Source organism: Aythya marila, assembly GCF_965140915.1.
Source record: "Aythya marila genome assembly, chromosome: 9".
NCBI classification, from domain to species: domain Eukaryota; kingdom Metazoa; phylum Chordata; class Aves; order Anseriformes; family Anatidae; genus Aythya; species Aythya marila.
In genome coordinates, this window is record NC_139050.1 from 19,454,386 (window position 1) to 19,470,678 (window position 16,293).

The following is a 16,293-nucleotide window of genomic DNA, read 5'->3' on the forward strand; positions in this document are numbered from 1 at the left end:
CTGCAAGAATTCAGACGTTTGCCATTAATATGTATATGAATCTGAAAGCTGTTTAACCCGGCTCTCACATCTGCCTGGTGGGAGCACTTCAGCACTGATGTGTTGCTTGTGTGGCTGCTCACAAGGCAGGAATTTTAAACCTGACTGCTCAGACAGCAATGGCAATCCAGTGTGAAACTCTACACTTGGTGGAGGAATTTGCTATTCGCTTTGTGTGAGTTAGTTACACAAATCATCTAATCAGGGAACGCCACATGACTGAACTAGGCAACACAGCATGAATTTGCAAACATTTGCCATTCCCAAAAGATCTGCAAGCCAAGTGTTATTCACTGAAGAAATTCCCAAATAATATCAAATAAATAAATTAGAAAATTGCACGAGCTCTGCAGACAATTCATAAAGCAGAAGGGAAAGCGAGATTCGTGGCATCAAGTACTCATTCAGCTTTTGAAGAAAAGGGGGAAATTGTTTCTCAGCACAGTGAATCAATCTGATGCAGCTTACTTCATTATCTGCTGAACATTGAGGGAGCAAGGGGAGCGCTGAGAGATTTGGAGTCACTTCTGACAGGCTCTCAGTCGAATGGATGTTTGCTGCTGGCAGAAGTTTTTCTAAGTGGCAAATTTGTCTGGGATAGTTCTGAAAGCACATTTAGTCTTGGATGATGGGATTTGCAGTATGTCTTACTCATAGCCCAAAATGCTTGAAACATGAACCTGCTCATGCTACAGAAGTTTGCTTTTTGTTTTCCCTTTTCTAGAACTCCACGTTCAGCCTCATTACCTGAGCAGCACTGTCTGTATTTTCATCCCATGAAATGCTGCCCTCCCAGTGACTGCCAGCAGGGCTGTCACCCTTCCCTGCCCCTTCTGCAAAGAGGCTGGGGTCTGCCCACGTCCCCAGGAGTGGAGCGGGTGGCAGGGCGCAGGCTGAGTGAAGCTTCCCCTGTGGTCTTACCCCATCAGCCCCTTTCGTCCGAAAGGGCACCCACTTAGAATGAAGAATGAGAAATAAAACGAAGTAAGATCTCTTAAGCTTCTGAATAAAAGTGAGATGGAGAAGAAAAACTAGGTGCTTGATTTCCACATGCATTGCTCCTTTCTGACACAGGTTTAATATCTCCGCATAATATCTCCTTGACCCATCCTGCAAACCACTAGAAACATTGTCTTTGGAAGAAAGTTTTCACTGTTATCGTCATGTACCACATAGCACAGATGACATGGGTTGAAGTGATTTTCCCCCCAATTTGCAATGCAAAGTAATACACTTTACTGAAAAGTTGTTGCTTGGACCAAATGCTGAATATTTATAAGTTGTGTTTCTTAAGAGCAATTCCTGCTGTTCCTGGTCCAGTATTGCTTCCTTTTGGCACAACCTGTATTTACTGTAACTAAAGGCATTTGACTTTTGCTGTTAAATTGCCATCAATGTATTGTTACTAAACTAATTACAGCATGACCCAAGTACAGTGTGTTACAATACACTGAAATTCTCCTTAAAAGAACATTTGTTAGGGTGAGTAAATTCAAATTACTTGGTGAGTCTCGGCTACATAGGAATTCTTTTTCTATTGAGGATGTAATGAAAACAATCAGTCTAACTGAATTCTCCAAGTTGAGAGTATTTGACAACAGTATTGTAGCGTATGCCTAGTGACACCCACGTTAAGATAGATTTAAAACGGTTTCATAACCTTAATTTTAGTAGTTAGCAGGGCAAGTGGTACCGTATCTCTTACTGCACGACTTGACTCTCAGCTCCTTTAAGTGCATTTTTAATAGCTCCTGTGAGAAGTATTTCCGCCAGCAGAACATTTCATTGTCACTAAATACCACTCTCTCTCAAGTCTGTCTCTTGTTTGGAAATGAAACTTTAATGCCCAAGTAGAAACAATTCATCAATGCAGGGAACATCGCAGTTGGATCAAACACCCCGAATGGTAATGATGCTCCATATGCGTGTACATGAGATTTTTGGTTATTAATTTCTTGCTGCTTATCGTGGTGAGGGCCGTATGCAACCACAAACATGCAAACTTGCAGCCTAGCACTGAGCAGGGACCATGCACAGCCCGTGCTGCCCTGTTTGGCCATACAGACCGGACTCTGGTGTTTGGACATTTTCTCACACCGAACAGGCGCAGCATCAAAAAGTACGTGATGCTCCCAACTTTGCATCCCACCTCCTGGACTTCTGGCTGGGGAGAATCAAGTCTTTTCAAGGGGAAGCTTTCCTGTAACACTACTGAGTGTTTACTCCATCCCCAGCCCCTGCTCCCAGCCCTTTTGGCATCCAGCTGAACACTGTTTACATCCCTCCCCATGCTGTTGTTTCTCAGAGGGAGGGAGGGTGGCAGGGGCTGGCAGTGGCACAGGAGGAAACACTACCTTTTTCAGTCTGAAACTACAATTCTTGTCAAGCAAAACAATGTCAACAGTGCAGAGGAAGCTTTGATAGTGCAAAATGGATGGACACATTATGTGTTTGTTGTTTTTTTTTTTTTTTCTTCTTTCCCAATAGGTTATAACTCAAAGAATTCCTCTCCCAGAAAATCCACCCCCCTGCTTTATTTTCCCCTTTCCAAAGGACAGCAGTGGCAACCCAGGCACGTTTTACATGCTAATAACATATCTCCCTCAGCTGACAGGCTCCACGCCTTTCCCCTTCCCCTTTTATACCAGGGCACCTTCTCCTCTCCCCTCTCCCACCCCAGCAGCAGCCCGGCTGGCTCGGTAGCTAAGGGGTAAAGTGTTTCCTGCATGACCTCTAATGCATTTTGCTCCCGGGGAATGCACGCTCAGCAGGGACGAGCTCTGAGTCGCTGGTCCCCGAGGTTTTTCTGCCATAAACCCCAGGGCTAGCGGCTTCTCCCCCTGGCCCCCCACCTGGCTGCGCAAACAAAAGGCACCCAGCAGCAACAGCTCCCTTTGTTTCGCATGCAAATCCTACCTCCGATAGCTGTCACATCTTCCTCCGAGGCGAAGCCTAATTGTTAATAAACCGGGATCCAGTGGTATCCTCCAAAGTGCCACCAGTTGTTAAGCGCTGTCATCGTCCCCTCCCGGTGCTTCAGCCTTTTTGGACCATTAGTGTCACAACCCCTGCTAACTCATAGCCGAGTGCTCCCTGCTCAAAATGTCTGAAAGAGTTTGGAAGGACAATAGGAATGACAGGCACACTAGACAGCCATGCTTGAAATTAGTTATCTCGAGCTCACTTAAGGCTGTTTCGCCGTGTTTGTAAGGCACGCTCTCGGGAGGGTTTAGTAGCCTAGGCTAGACGTGCCATTCCTGCCGTGATTCAGTGCCGTAATAGGATGGCTGCTGGAAACGCAGCGATCGCTCTAACCCCGCTCATCCCTCCGGAGCTTTTAAACCTCCCCGGGAGGGGAAATAGCTTCAGTCATCCTTAAACTTACTGAAGCTACTGTTTCTGCGGAACAGGGCTTCGCACGTTGTTTTGAAACTAAGGAGAGAATCCCTCCTGGGGCTGGAAGGTGCTGTCGCGCCCGTTGTGAGTGGCGAAATGCAGGCAGCAACATCCGTCCCCACCGAGCTGGGGCTGCCGCAGGAGCTGGGGAGAACAGTGGCTGGGGCTGAAAGTTCACAAAACTCTGCGAGGCAGACGTGGCAGGAGGGGAGCGAGGGGGATGTATGGACCGTGCCGGTATTGTGTTTATAGTCACAGATGTAGGCTGTGCTTCCCTACAGAGAAAGTGCAGTTCGCACATAGGAGGGTCTCACAACCCATATTTGCAAGTTGGCAGCATCCAGGATAATAATGAGCTGAGGAAACACAAGTGAATTGTGGTATTTGCAGTGCCTGTGACGTGGGGAAGAAGTGTTGTAAGAGGATGCTGCTGGGGAGTGCTGCTTTCAATGAACCCGTGCGCATCCCTTGATCCTGGTCAGAAACACCAGTGCTCTGCCGGGATCTGGTAGGGTTCCTCTCCTTGGCTGCCAGTTCATGACCAGCCCTGGTCAAGACAGATCAAAGCTTGCTAACGTCTGCTGTCAGCTCTGTGTTGCTGATCCCAGTGTGGTCCCTAGCGGTCAAATGTAAAAGCCACCAGTGCAAATGTGTCTGCCAGCAGCGATGGCACACGGGGCTGGGGGGCACACAGGCAGGCTGGGGCCAGGGCAGGCTAGGAGGGAGCAAGGGGGCAGTTAGCACCTGGGCTGTTGCTTCAGCACCCATTTGGTGTTTCCATACTGCCCAGTCTGACCCTTGGATTAAAGCAAAAATATGCATGGAGACACCTCGGAAAGGAATGGCACTTGGAGGATTAAGGAGGAAGGCAGATCACAGCCAAAACCCACCCATGGCTGCCTCACACCATAGGAATGAAGGGGCTGAAAGTGCAAATGGACATTAGTTTTTTTAATAGCTGGGAGCTGAGGGGTACTGAAGGTGAGTTAAGGAGTGAGACCTCTCTTTTGACCACCAACACAGAAGATGCCCACACCAAAGAGCATGTCAGAGTGTGCACTCCCATATCTGCCTTCATGCAAACTGTGAGCGAAAGTAAGGCTAATGTGCACAGCCACATCCCACAGATGCTGATGGGGACACCTGGGACCACTACAGGCATGACATTTGCCCCCCAAATCAACGCCACTCCTAACTGGGCTGCCTTCGCACCCAGTGCTTCCCCATGCCTGTGCTTGCTATTGCTCTCAAGCACCTGTGGTCCTCTCTTCCCCTTTCTGTCCCCTGCACCTTACAGTCAGTGTGGGAAGGGAGGTCTCAGGGCTCCATCTTTGGTTCTGGTTACAGTGGGGGACTATTAGCACCTTAAGTTTTTCCCAGAACTGGTGGGAACAAAGGGGACCTTGAACTTGGTAGGCATGAACCTAAGGGTGGGCAACAATCACATGCTCACTGCTAGCACAGCTGCCTGGACCATTCCAGCTTTGTGAATAATTTAAAGAATTCCGCTCCTGCCACCTACCCGGCATCTGCACAAGCACTAAATTCACTTTAAAGGGGAAGAAAAAAGGAAAGAAAGAATTCTCCTTGTCCTCAGCAATATATGTGTCTCACTACAGGGCTCACCATGCAATTGATTTGTGCGTGGGATGACACAGCAGATCAAGAGGCATTGGGCAGATTCCTACTGAAGATAGATGGGCCTGGGGGCACCAACTTTGTTGCTGATGTTTCAGAGATTTCAGTGCCAAAGTGGACACAACAGTGTTCACTGACAGGTTAAAGCAGGTGACCATTGCCACCTATGTCCAAGGTTCCCCAACCATGCATGCTGAACAAAATGAGGCTTATAAAGAATGCATGACCCCAGCTGCCATCACCCTTATGCAGTGAACAAACCACCCCTGGACCTCGCTGCCACAGCGATCCCAAATGCTGAAGTCCTTTGTGATAAGTTAAACCACTCAGCCTTGGTGGTCAACAGGTGACAACTATTTGTGAGAGCTGTGGGACCCAACGGACAGGGAGATGTACTTACATTGGCTGGTAACTGAAAGGGGGGTAAATTATTCAAGGAGTAAGGTGATAGGAAATGACCAGAAAGATCTTCTAGGGGTTGGTAGTTCAAAACGGTTCCATTTTAGGGTGATACTCTGAGTTACACACCTTTTTCTCAAGCTTTTTCTAATCACTGAGCAGCAACAGCAGCTGCCACCAGTGATGGGGCTCATGTGTGCTCCCCACCAACAGCACAGCTCTACTGCCCGTGCATTCTTCTGGTGCACCAGTCTGCTCCCTGCTGGAGACATGATACAATGATGAGCTCTGAGCTGGTCAGGTGTGGCAATCTCCTACCTTCCCATGTTGCTGGAGTGTTGTGAAGTAGGGCTGCTCTGGGAAATGGAGGGCTCACAGGTGCTTTCACTTGGCTTTCCCTCAGAAAAATGCTAGTGACTTCTGCCGAGGCTGCTGTTCAGCTCTGCAATAGACCCTCTTGGAGAAAACCCATCACTTGCAAAGGAGCTGTGGCAATTTTATAATGCCTGTGTCTATTTCTGACCGGTATGTGCATAGGAAACAACAGAGGAGGGATGAAGGAGAAGAATTCAGGAGATTTGTAGTTTGTATGCTGATTGTAAGTCAAACAATGTAATGAATGGAGCGACTAATGCATAATTTCATTATGAGTCATCCTAATTATAGTGAGAATTTGATAGATACATAACTGGAAAGTGTAACTATCTGTTACACACTCCTAACTGCACAGGGAAGTACACGGTATAATTAAAGCTGCAGGTTACACGTACCATAACCTTTTCTTCCCCTGTGGTGATAAGTTCTCCAGCAGCATTAGGAATTTGTTTTGAAGTCACACACCTAGCAGACAGCACTCTTTCTACCTGCTTGCTGAGTCTTTTTCAAAACGGATCTGCATTTGAAAGCAGCAGGGAGCCTCCCTAATCCATAGATAGTCGGTGTGATTCGGGTATTAAAGGAGTGACTGAACGATGGCTCTTCCACCTGGGGTCTCTCTGAAGAGTGTCAGTGGTCAGTGTGGCGTTAGCCTGCAGAGCTGCAGATGCAATATGCATGGCAGGGAACAGGCTGTATCAAGAATGTGTAGTTACAGCGTAAATGGAAATTAGTCTTAGCCAGGAGAAGGATCCTTAAAATGAGGTAGGCCAAAATCCTGTCCTATATATCTAGTAGATACTCTTGGGCTTTGTGGAGCCTGAGCTGAGAACAGAATTCTGCAGATTCTGGCAAAATTTCCATAGAAAGGATGAATCCAGCATGGGAGTTGATAAACTTCTAATGGTGATATTGGCTACATGTTTTAATCCCACCCCTGGCTTTTAGGTGAACAAATTTTCAAGAAAGCCTTTGACTTCAGTCCCCAAGTTTGCGGCTCTGGCAGATCTCCCTTCCTTTCCCTGGGGTGAAACAGGCAGCACTGTGCCTGCAACAACGCTGAGGTGTTACAGCTGACATGGTGCTGCAGGAAAACGCTCAGCTAGGCTGTCCTGGCTGACCAGGCACAGCCTACAGCTCTAGCATGAAGTCAGAAATCAGTTGTCTCCCGATGGTGAAGAGCAGCCCCGTGCTTGGCCATAGTCTTGCAGCCTCTCTCGTGCTGATGGTTACAGGACACCCAGGCATCCTGCAAAGCTGTCCCCATCTGAGTTATGTTGCACAGAATAGTTCATCACTTCCACTTGCTGCCTGGCTGTCCCCCTTTATAAGCCAACTGTCTTTTCCTCACACAGCCCTTTCTGAGCCACTCGCCTAGGAGAAAACGTCTACAGCTGGAATGTTGTTAAATGACCCAGAAGTGGCCGCTTTACAGGCTGGCACTGTTTGATGCAAATAGATGGCTTCTTGCTGGGAAAATCTCCCTGGTTGACAACCCATTGGGTACTTCTGACGATAGTCATTTGAGGAGTTAAAACACAGGCTCCTCTGTTTTTGCATATTCAGGCTATCACCCTCCTCTCACTGCTGGCACTATATCCTTCCTGCACGGTTTCGGCAGAGGCCGATCTCCTCCCTGTTTGCTCGACAGCTGCTGGTGTGCACTGCTCCTTCTCTTTGCAGTCAGCTCTTGCCATCTGCCATCATTAAGTTGCCCAGGTGTCGGAAATCTTCTTGCTCTTCTCTTGTAAACATTATTTTGCCTTCTTCTTCACTAACTCAACCTTCGTTTATGTAGAGGCTGATAGATCAGGCTGGCTGTTCTCAAAACATCTGCTGCGCCTCATACTTGGTGGGGGTGGATGGGGAAGAGAGTACGTATCCTTGCTGGCAAAAATAAAGACTGCTTACCCCTTCCTTCACTTCCCATCTCCAAAAGCTCGCTGTCTTACTGCGCTTCCAGATGTGCGAGTTAATTAATATTTGCCAGTTGGGATGCTGCACACAGCAAAGCTATCATAAAGCACAGCTAGTTTTCAGAAGCAGCAAAGCTTCCACAAGCTGCAATGATGCCTAACACCTGGTGGTACTGAGGAGCAGGTACTGGGAAGTGCCTAAGACAGGTACCAGCAAAGACAGCAGAATAAACCTCTTCCCCTCTTCAGGCTGCTTCTGCTGGTGCAAACAGCGCCTCGCTGTTTTTTTCCTGCTCGGATATGGGTCAGGCATCCTTTTATGATTACCTGGAGGGGAAATTCAGACTCAAATAGCATCTTTCACAATGATGGGTAGTGTAAACTATTGAATTCTTTGGGCAGAGATGACGAAATTAAATGATTTCTGCTGCACCCAATCCTCCTCAGTAAATCACCGAAGATTGACTGTAAGTTTGAACAGCAAGAGAGCAGAATCCAGCAGAACAGGCTGCCTGCACAATGCTGCTCGCTGGGCCCAGGGAATGTTTACTGCTTAAATGCTAGTAAAATATGTATCTGGGGATGCACACCCAGCTGCTGGGGCCAGTCTCCAAGGCATGTGTAGAGTAATTCCAACAGGATTTCATGCTTCAGTGATTTTACTCTCCTCTGCGTGGGGCTCAGTACCAGCGCTTTCAGAGCCTGATTTTGTGTGCAGCTATTGGGCTGTTTCTTGCTCTGAACGGTTCTGCTGAGCAGCAATTGCTGCCTGCTGCTTTCCCATTTGTTAAGCAATGGATTACTGTTCAAACATTTGCAGCACATGTTGGTCTAAGCTCTGTGTGCCATTCTCCAAGTGTACTCCTCTCCTGGAATGCCACCATCAGAGGTGTTTCGTCCTCGGTCGATAATTTCCTCAAGCACTGTCCCAGTCATCACCGCTATGCTTCCCATGCTTTGTGGTGGGTAATTCACTGTATTATTCACCTTCCACAGAAAAACCAAATTGCCCACTTAGTTGCTCTCTGATTTTATATACAGTCTAGCTGTTTCTTTGCCAACTCTTACCAGCTTTTGCTATCTACACCGTCCTATTCCTATGATAATTTTAATTCTCCAGCAACTTCAGCAAGATACTGCTGGATAATTCTTCCCTTGCCTTTTTTTTTTTCCACCCCCCCTGCAAATCATTTGCTATGCAGTGCTCTCCTTTCTTCAGGACTCAAGTATCTCCTTTAATCTCTTCTTCCTTTTATTCTTCCCTCAGCTGCTGCTTTGCTTTGGTGGAATAGTCACTTCTCTGATGAAGCTCATGCTTCTATTTCTGTTCTCTCTCTTTTTGAAAGGTCTTTTGCATCAGTGCAGTGCCTGTTTTGGTGTCTTTGATGACTCGGTGCTGTGTGCTAAGCTCTGCTCTCCAGGTGCGAAGGATCAAGTTGTGGAGAGAGCATGCCACGAGGGAGGGAAAGTGACTGCTGCGTCCCAGCAAGGCCATTTTCAATGGAGTGATGTGTTGTGGGAGCAGCTAAATAGCATGGGTGTTGGGATCTGCACTGTGGAGGGGCTGTTTAGCAGTGCTGTGCCTCAGTTTCCCCACCTGTAAGGCAGCAACAATGGGATTGCACTGCCTTTATGAAGAGCTTTGTGAGCTTTGGCCAAGAACTAAAATAGGACAGCTGAAATTGAGCCTTGTCAAGTTATGTTGTTGCTTACTAAGTGCCTAAATCTGCCTCCATAGCCTCTGTACTGCACATTGAGGTTCACGCTGTATGTCGCTGGTCACATCCAGATGCTCCTGCAGGCACAGCTGGCCTTGCAGTGTCCTCCCAACCATCACACAGCCCAGCCTGTTTCAGAGAAAAGATGTGCTGGTGGGGGTGGGTGAAAACCTTCACAAAAAGCCAATTTGTCATTTTATCCATCCATAGCCTGTTGCTGGTGCTGAGAGGAGCTCAGCCCACACTGGGGCTGTGGGTGCAGGGTATGGGGCATCCGCCGAAGTGACTAGCAGGGGATTTCTTGGGTGTGATTACCTAAAATTCACCAAGGGTCCAAATCTCTCCGTTATCTTGTGTAAGTTGGGAGTGACCAGTGAGCTTTCACTATTATTTACTGTAGTAGAGTTATTTGGGATTTATACCACAGAGAGCAATGTTTGGTGTTAAATGTACATCTCCAAAGATATATAGGTTGTGTACGAAGTTATCTCCCCCCTGCGAAAAAATTACAGTCCCTGTACAAAGCTGCCACCTATTTATTCCCTGTCATCACAACCACTGCGGACACTGGATGAGTTCATGGATAAATGACTCAGGAGAGAAAGAAAAAAAAAAAAAAAAAGGTATTTGGAAACCAAGCACATGCTTTCCAAGAGGAAAGGCAGAATGATAAAGCTTTGCCTTTATCACAGGCTAGAGGGGTACTCCTTTGGCATAAACACACATTTTCCATTGATAAGAGAAATATGTGCTTCTCTCTGATACGTTTTTCAATCTTGCATATAAAATATTAATGTATCACCAAAGGCCACAGTGAAGAGGACTCCAGAGGAATTTAGCCAGTGAGTTATCTCTGGTTTTAATTACCTAATGTTATTTGTTTACATCTGTTTGAAATCATTTTATACTCATTATACCTATTGAGGTAATGTTTCATCATTTCTCCGCTTGGGTAACTTTAAAAACAGAAAAAAGAAAAAGGAACAGCTTGTCCATAAATTCACCTGTAATCTGACCTTTTCTTTGCTCTGGGAAGTTTTGAGAATTCTCTAAATTTCTGTGGCTGTACTTGCTCTACTTTGGGACTCTTAGAAATAACCTTGACTCTAAGTTGTGGACTCTAAGGTAGGCACAGAAGATGCTCTGTAAGCTGTGGAGCACATCCCTACTTGTTGTTGTGACAGGCCAAACACTTAAAAAAATGCACTGCACACAGATCTGCTCAACAGAACCCAAATCCCTTGCTTCTATTGCAGGGGCTTCCAGCTGGAGCCTCAGCCCACAGGCACCGGCTGTTTTAATGGTGAGTGAATAGAATAAATCTAGAAAATCAGTCCCAGAAAGTTCTTACTTCCTCCAATAATGCCTCAGCTCCAGCGAGACCATCTGGATGTTGCAGGATCAGGCTTTGCAGATGCATTTCAGCCCCACTACCTGTGCTCACACACACACATGCAAGCTGCATCGCTAACCTTTGGCTGCCTCCTCTAATCCACCCTCCTCCTACCCACAGCTACAGCAAGAAAGATGTATTTTCTTTACTTACTTTTCATGTTTATATTTCAAATACCCCTTGGTACAGTAGACTAGTTAAAAACCACAATCCCCGGCCATGCAGTACCTGTTGGGGGAAGCATGACGGATCTGGTAGTGCAGGAACAAATATCCCCGGGGTCCCATCTGTCTCACACAGTGTGTATATATATATATATATATATTTATTTTTATTTTTATTTTCTCTCAGGCAGAGTTGCTGTTATTTTTGCAGAGAGGACTGAATCCTCTCTGGCCCTTGGTTGCCCCTGCTGCCCACTGCTCCCGTGCTGTGCTCGGTGGCTCATCAGTCCCCGCTGGGTCTGGGGGCTTCAGCCACGCTCAGCCCCCAGAAGCAAGCTCGGATGTGATTGCTCCGTAAGGAAAAGGTGACTCCTTGGAGCACCTGCCTGGCTCCTCAGACACCTCCTGCTGTTGGTGGAGTGAGGAGGGAAACAGCCGTGCCGGCACTACAGGCCTTTGGCTGCCCCACTGATGCTAACAGGTGTGGATCCACCTTAGTAGCAGAGCACCCCTGTCCCTCTTGTGCCAGTCCCTGCTCTGACCCGGCGTACCTGCCAGTAGGAAGGGGTCAGGAGCCTTATGAACACAGCTTGAAGTCCCCAAACTGAATATCTACTTTATCTTTCCTCTCTTTCACAAAGAAATCAATCATGTGCATTGATTATTTTGGCTGGCTCTTTTGGCCCTTTCAAGATTCCCTGTCAGGGACTGCTCCGTTGTGTCAAGGGCTCTACAACCACTGAACAGACACTGCCTGCCCAAAATTATTCAGGTACTTAATTTCAGTAGCCTCTTGGTATTTTAGCTACTGGAACATTCCTTGGACCACATGAAATATTTGAGATACTCTGAAGAAATTTCATGCTGTTAATTTTTAATATAGCCATTTTTAATGACTAGAGGATCAACACTGCGCTTACACACCTGGTATGATAGATATTCTCTACTGTATAATTACTACTGCCTTCTACAGTTTCTGACTTTAGATGTACAAATGCATTTTACTCTTAAAAACTTAAATCTTGAAGTGGGATTTTGCTCTCGAGATCTTTTGTCCACTAAATAATAATGATGGTAGAGCCACCTAAACATAAGTATGAGCCCAGTGACTGTCAAGCAGCATAGTTTTACAAAGGAAGTCTTAAACATTCCTGAAGCCCTTTTGATTTCAGTGGGTTTACAGGAATATAAATGAGATAAATGAGAAGGAGATTACCCCCATTGCCGGCATCTGATTTTTGAATTGGATTAATTATGACAAGAGCATTTTTTTTTTTTCCTCTGCATAATCAGATTTGCTAAAATTTCCTTACTAGGTTCATAAAAACATTTTGTGGTTTTTCTTTGCAGCTGAGTTCAAATTTGACTGAATTTTCATCTGGACTCTGGTATTCTTACAAGGTTCATCTTTGGTAATAACCATGTTTAAGTTTCTTTACTTTCTTTTCTAATTCAAGTTACAAAAATAAAATGAATGGATGGTAATAGGAGCAGGAGGTTAATTGTCCATCAAAGGCTGTTTGAGATGGTCCTAGAACAGTTTGAATGAAGTGTCCTGGTTTTCTTAATGTTTATTAACTCATCAACTTTATTTACAACAGTAAAATGCCTGACTCGGTCCCATACAACACGGCTTGGAGGTCTGTCTCATGAGCTCTTATTGAAATGGCCTTAGTGCCACTGCAGCTGGCCAAAAATGAAGCCTAAAAATGAGGACGGGGGCGAGACTCGGAGCCCATCTGAGGGCTGTGTTGAATGAAGGCACGGTAAGGGGCAGGCTCAAAATGTTGTCATCATGAAGCATAATAATGTGACGTGACCCAGGACCAAAACCCCTCCAGCTCCTCACCTTCCACCCCCATCTTCCTCCCTCACTAAAGCTGCACTTCAAGGGGGCTAATGATCTCATTAGGGCTTCCTTCTGGAGGAGATCTGTGAAAAGCTGGTGCTGTTTAGGAATTCCTTGGGGGTAGGATGAAGGGAAAACAGAGAACAAGGGAGTGAAAAGAGGTTAATTTGAATAACTCCTTAACATAGCACATGGGAACCTATCAGGTCCCCAAATCTAGGTCCTTTTCCAGAAGTGACCGGAGGATGTAGAGTCGCTAAAGAATTAGATCCCCAGACAGAAAGCTGTGAGTACCTAATAGCCTGTTGGCTGCACCATCCAGAAGGCTTTGGAGCAAACCCAAGCAAAACACACTTAATATTCTCAATTTTATTTTCATTTCTAATCACCTGCTCCTGTGTACTTTACAATTCTTTGATCTGTCTTAGAGAGCAGCTTCCCTAATTTCCACGGTAAAGGACAGAGCATTTTGTTTCCACTGGCCATGCAGAAATACAGGGCCTACGTTTCTTTTCTAGAACCTGGTCTGCTGGTTTCCTGAAACAGATTCTGATCTTTGGCACTGTAAAAATCCAATTATCAACCACCTCTGAAGCAATGCATGTAGAACACTTCAAACATTAAAAACAAAACAAACAAAAAAATGCCAGAAAAGTAAGCACTAGAGGTTAGCTGTTATTTTGCTGTAGTTCTGATGGCACCAACAGGTAGGGAATCTATATCCAGATAGGCCTTGGTTCTTGTCACCCCTTTGTATAGTACCTGCTTAATATATTTTAAGAGAAAAATATGGTCGATGTGACTAAAGGCTAGCTCGTCTGACCTCAATGTTACACAAAGCCTTACGAAGGAAAATGACTCCTTCCTGGGGGAGAGAATGCAACGCAGCTTTACCTAAGGTACATTGTGTCAGATGAATTTGATGGTTTTATTTGATAAGATAATTGACTTTCTTGGCAAAAGCAGTGCAGTAGATCTAATCTCTCTGGACTTCCACAAAGTATTTGACATAGTGAAAAGATCAGTCAAACTGGAGAAAACAGGGATTAGTGGCATTGTGCAGGAAATGACTAGAGACTTAGGGAGAGTAAATGATATATTGGGGAAAGTTTGGGTGCGGTGGCTGCCCCTGGAGTGCCTTTAGGGTTGGCTGGAGGGGTTAATTGCATTTATGATTCTCATGGGAATTCACAGTTCTCATGGGAATCATGCCTTGCGTTACTTCTGTGAAATGGGGTTCATCTTCTGAAATGATACAGAAGGAAGTGACACCAGCTGTCCTGGAGCCAGGGCCTGGAGACCTTGCCTGGAGTACGAGGTAATCTGTCCTGGCACACGACCTCAGAAAAGGTGTGTTAAAATAGGATCAGCTGCAGAGAAGTGCAGCAAATGCAGCCTTTATTCGGCTTTGAGAGATGTGATTGCTGTCTATGAAAGCAGGGGGCAGGAGGGTTAACACTGGGAAGTGAGGAGAGCTGTTTAAACTGCAGACCAGTGTTGGCACAGGAACAAATGGGTATAAATGGGTCACGGATAAACTTAGGCTGGAAATTCTGAGATTTCCAGCCGTCAGAAGAACGAGGCACTAGATTAGTCCTCTTGACAAAGAAGTGAAGGTAAAAAAAAAACAAAACAAAACAAAAACTAGCTCTAAGACAGAGCTTCACTGCTGCTTGAAAGGGATCTTGTGACGTGGTGGCTTGTGATCACAGAGGCTTGGGCTCAGTGACGCAGAGCCCCCTCCCAGCCCTCTGCTTTCCCTTCCTGCCATCAGATCTGTTTGGCAGCAATTCTGTACAACCCTGCCCCTGCGAGGCAGTGGCTGAGGAGGGCTCAGAGAAGAGCCTTTGCACCAGTCAGGAGCACAGAAAATATCCACTGAAGGCCAGCTCTGTGAGACCATGTGTGAATATCCCCAGCGTGCACATTTGTGGGTGTCAGCAGCTTTCTGGCCCCTGGATGAACGAACTCTGTGCTGGGCCCCCCTGCCAGGCAGTGCTGTGCTTGGTGGGCATGGCAGAGTGACTGCGCTTTTGCCCCTGCCCCACAGCCAAAAAGGAGTCAGGCTTTCTTGCAGCTGAAGGATTCATGACCTGTGCCTGCAACTTTTATCAAAATCCTGGAAATAGAGCAGGTCTGAGCCTCGACTCCCGGGAAAACAGTAGCAGCAGAAGGTGGAGGAGCAGCAGTCCTTCCCCCTTCTCCCTCTTTGCTGTCTCTTGCTAAAGGGACTTCCAGCTGCCTCTGCTCCTCCTGCCCTTGTTTGGGGAGCAGCGCCGAGCCACGCTCTGTCCCATCAGGGGCTGTGGCACCTGCCAGCAAAGAGCTGTGGCTCTGCTGCAGCGCTGCTCCCAGGATATGCAGTCTCAGGCTCCCACAGAGCATTAGTCGCTCATTTTAACCCCAGCCTAATTGCACCAAAACCTGCACGGCTGTGGCTGGACCATTTCTGGCCTCCTGCTGATGGCACCACTGAGATGCAGGGATGTGAGTGGTGGGGCAGGGCACAGCTGATGCTCTGCATGTCCTGGGGCTGGCACTTTGACCAGGCTTGCTCGTGTCTGCTGAAAAAAGCCATAGCTCTACGCCACGATGACGCATCCCAGCAGGTAGCAGGATTACAGCAGAATAATATAAGTCTCATGGAGCACAAAGAAATGTTCTCTTTCTACTGGCATAAAGTAGATGTCTCCTTACTTCATGTCAGAAAGGCTAGGCAAGGAGCAGCAAGGCTGAGATGTGATGTTACGCATGCAAGTGCCTCCTGACACATTTTCTTAAAAGTGACTGAAGCACCAAAGATGCCCCTCAAATTTTTGCTCAGAGAGCAAGGATGTCCTCAGCTCATCCTGCAACAGACCCAGTCCTCTGGGCATAGAAGTACTTGGAAAGTCCATAAAAATGCTGTCATAATTAAGTCAGGAAGCAAAGGGCGCTCGCTGTTCCTGGAACTGTCTGTGTGCTTTCTTTTAACAAGTTCAGGCTGTGCGGGGCGTACTGGCAGCTGGTATTGTCTGAAATGAAAATAAAAGTGTGTGAGTGAGTGTCCAGGTACTGTCAGCATTTGAGAAGTACCGGGCACTTCAGGAAAGAAGAAGTATTTGATTTTGGGAAGCTTCTTTGTGTCACAGGTTATAAACGGGAAAATAAGCCTGGATTTGTAATCAGGGCAGGAGAGATGGTTTCCAAGGGGTGAAGAGCTTGGGCCAAACATCCTTTCCTTCTGGCTGGGTGACACCTACTAGGGCTTTCCAGCAGAGAGGTCTTCACTGAATCACTCCTGTAGTCCCTTGTAGCTGGCACTGATTTTTTTTTTTTTTTTCCCCAGAGACATTGAAAAGATTCTGTCAAATAAAGAGCACAAATCTTGTCTTTTGACAAAAATAGTAGGTAGAAGAATTAAAAG

At 46.5% G+C, this 16,293-nt stretch overlaps 1 protein-coding gene across 5 annotated transcripts in view; it reads right to left on the reverse strand.

Moving 5' to 3' along the window:
- KCNMB2 (potassium calcium-activated channel subfamily M regulatory beta subunit 2) overlaps positions 1–16,293 on the reverse strand; it is a 129,403-nt gene that overhangs the window by 82,706 nt on the left and 30,404 nt on the right. The window contains exon 1 of one of the 5 annotated variants that reach the window (XM_082767536.1): positions 2,956–3,355. The exons of the other annotated variants lie outside the window; for them this stretch is intronic. The gene's annotated coding sequence lies outside the window, so the exon portion shown is untranslated. Of the gene's footprint in view, positions 1–2,955; positions 3,356–16,293 lie in introns of those variants that run through there. 5 annotated transcript variants of the gene reach the window in all.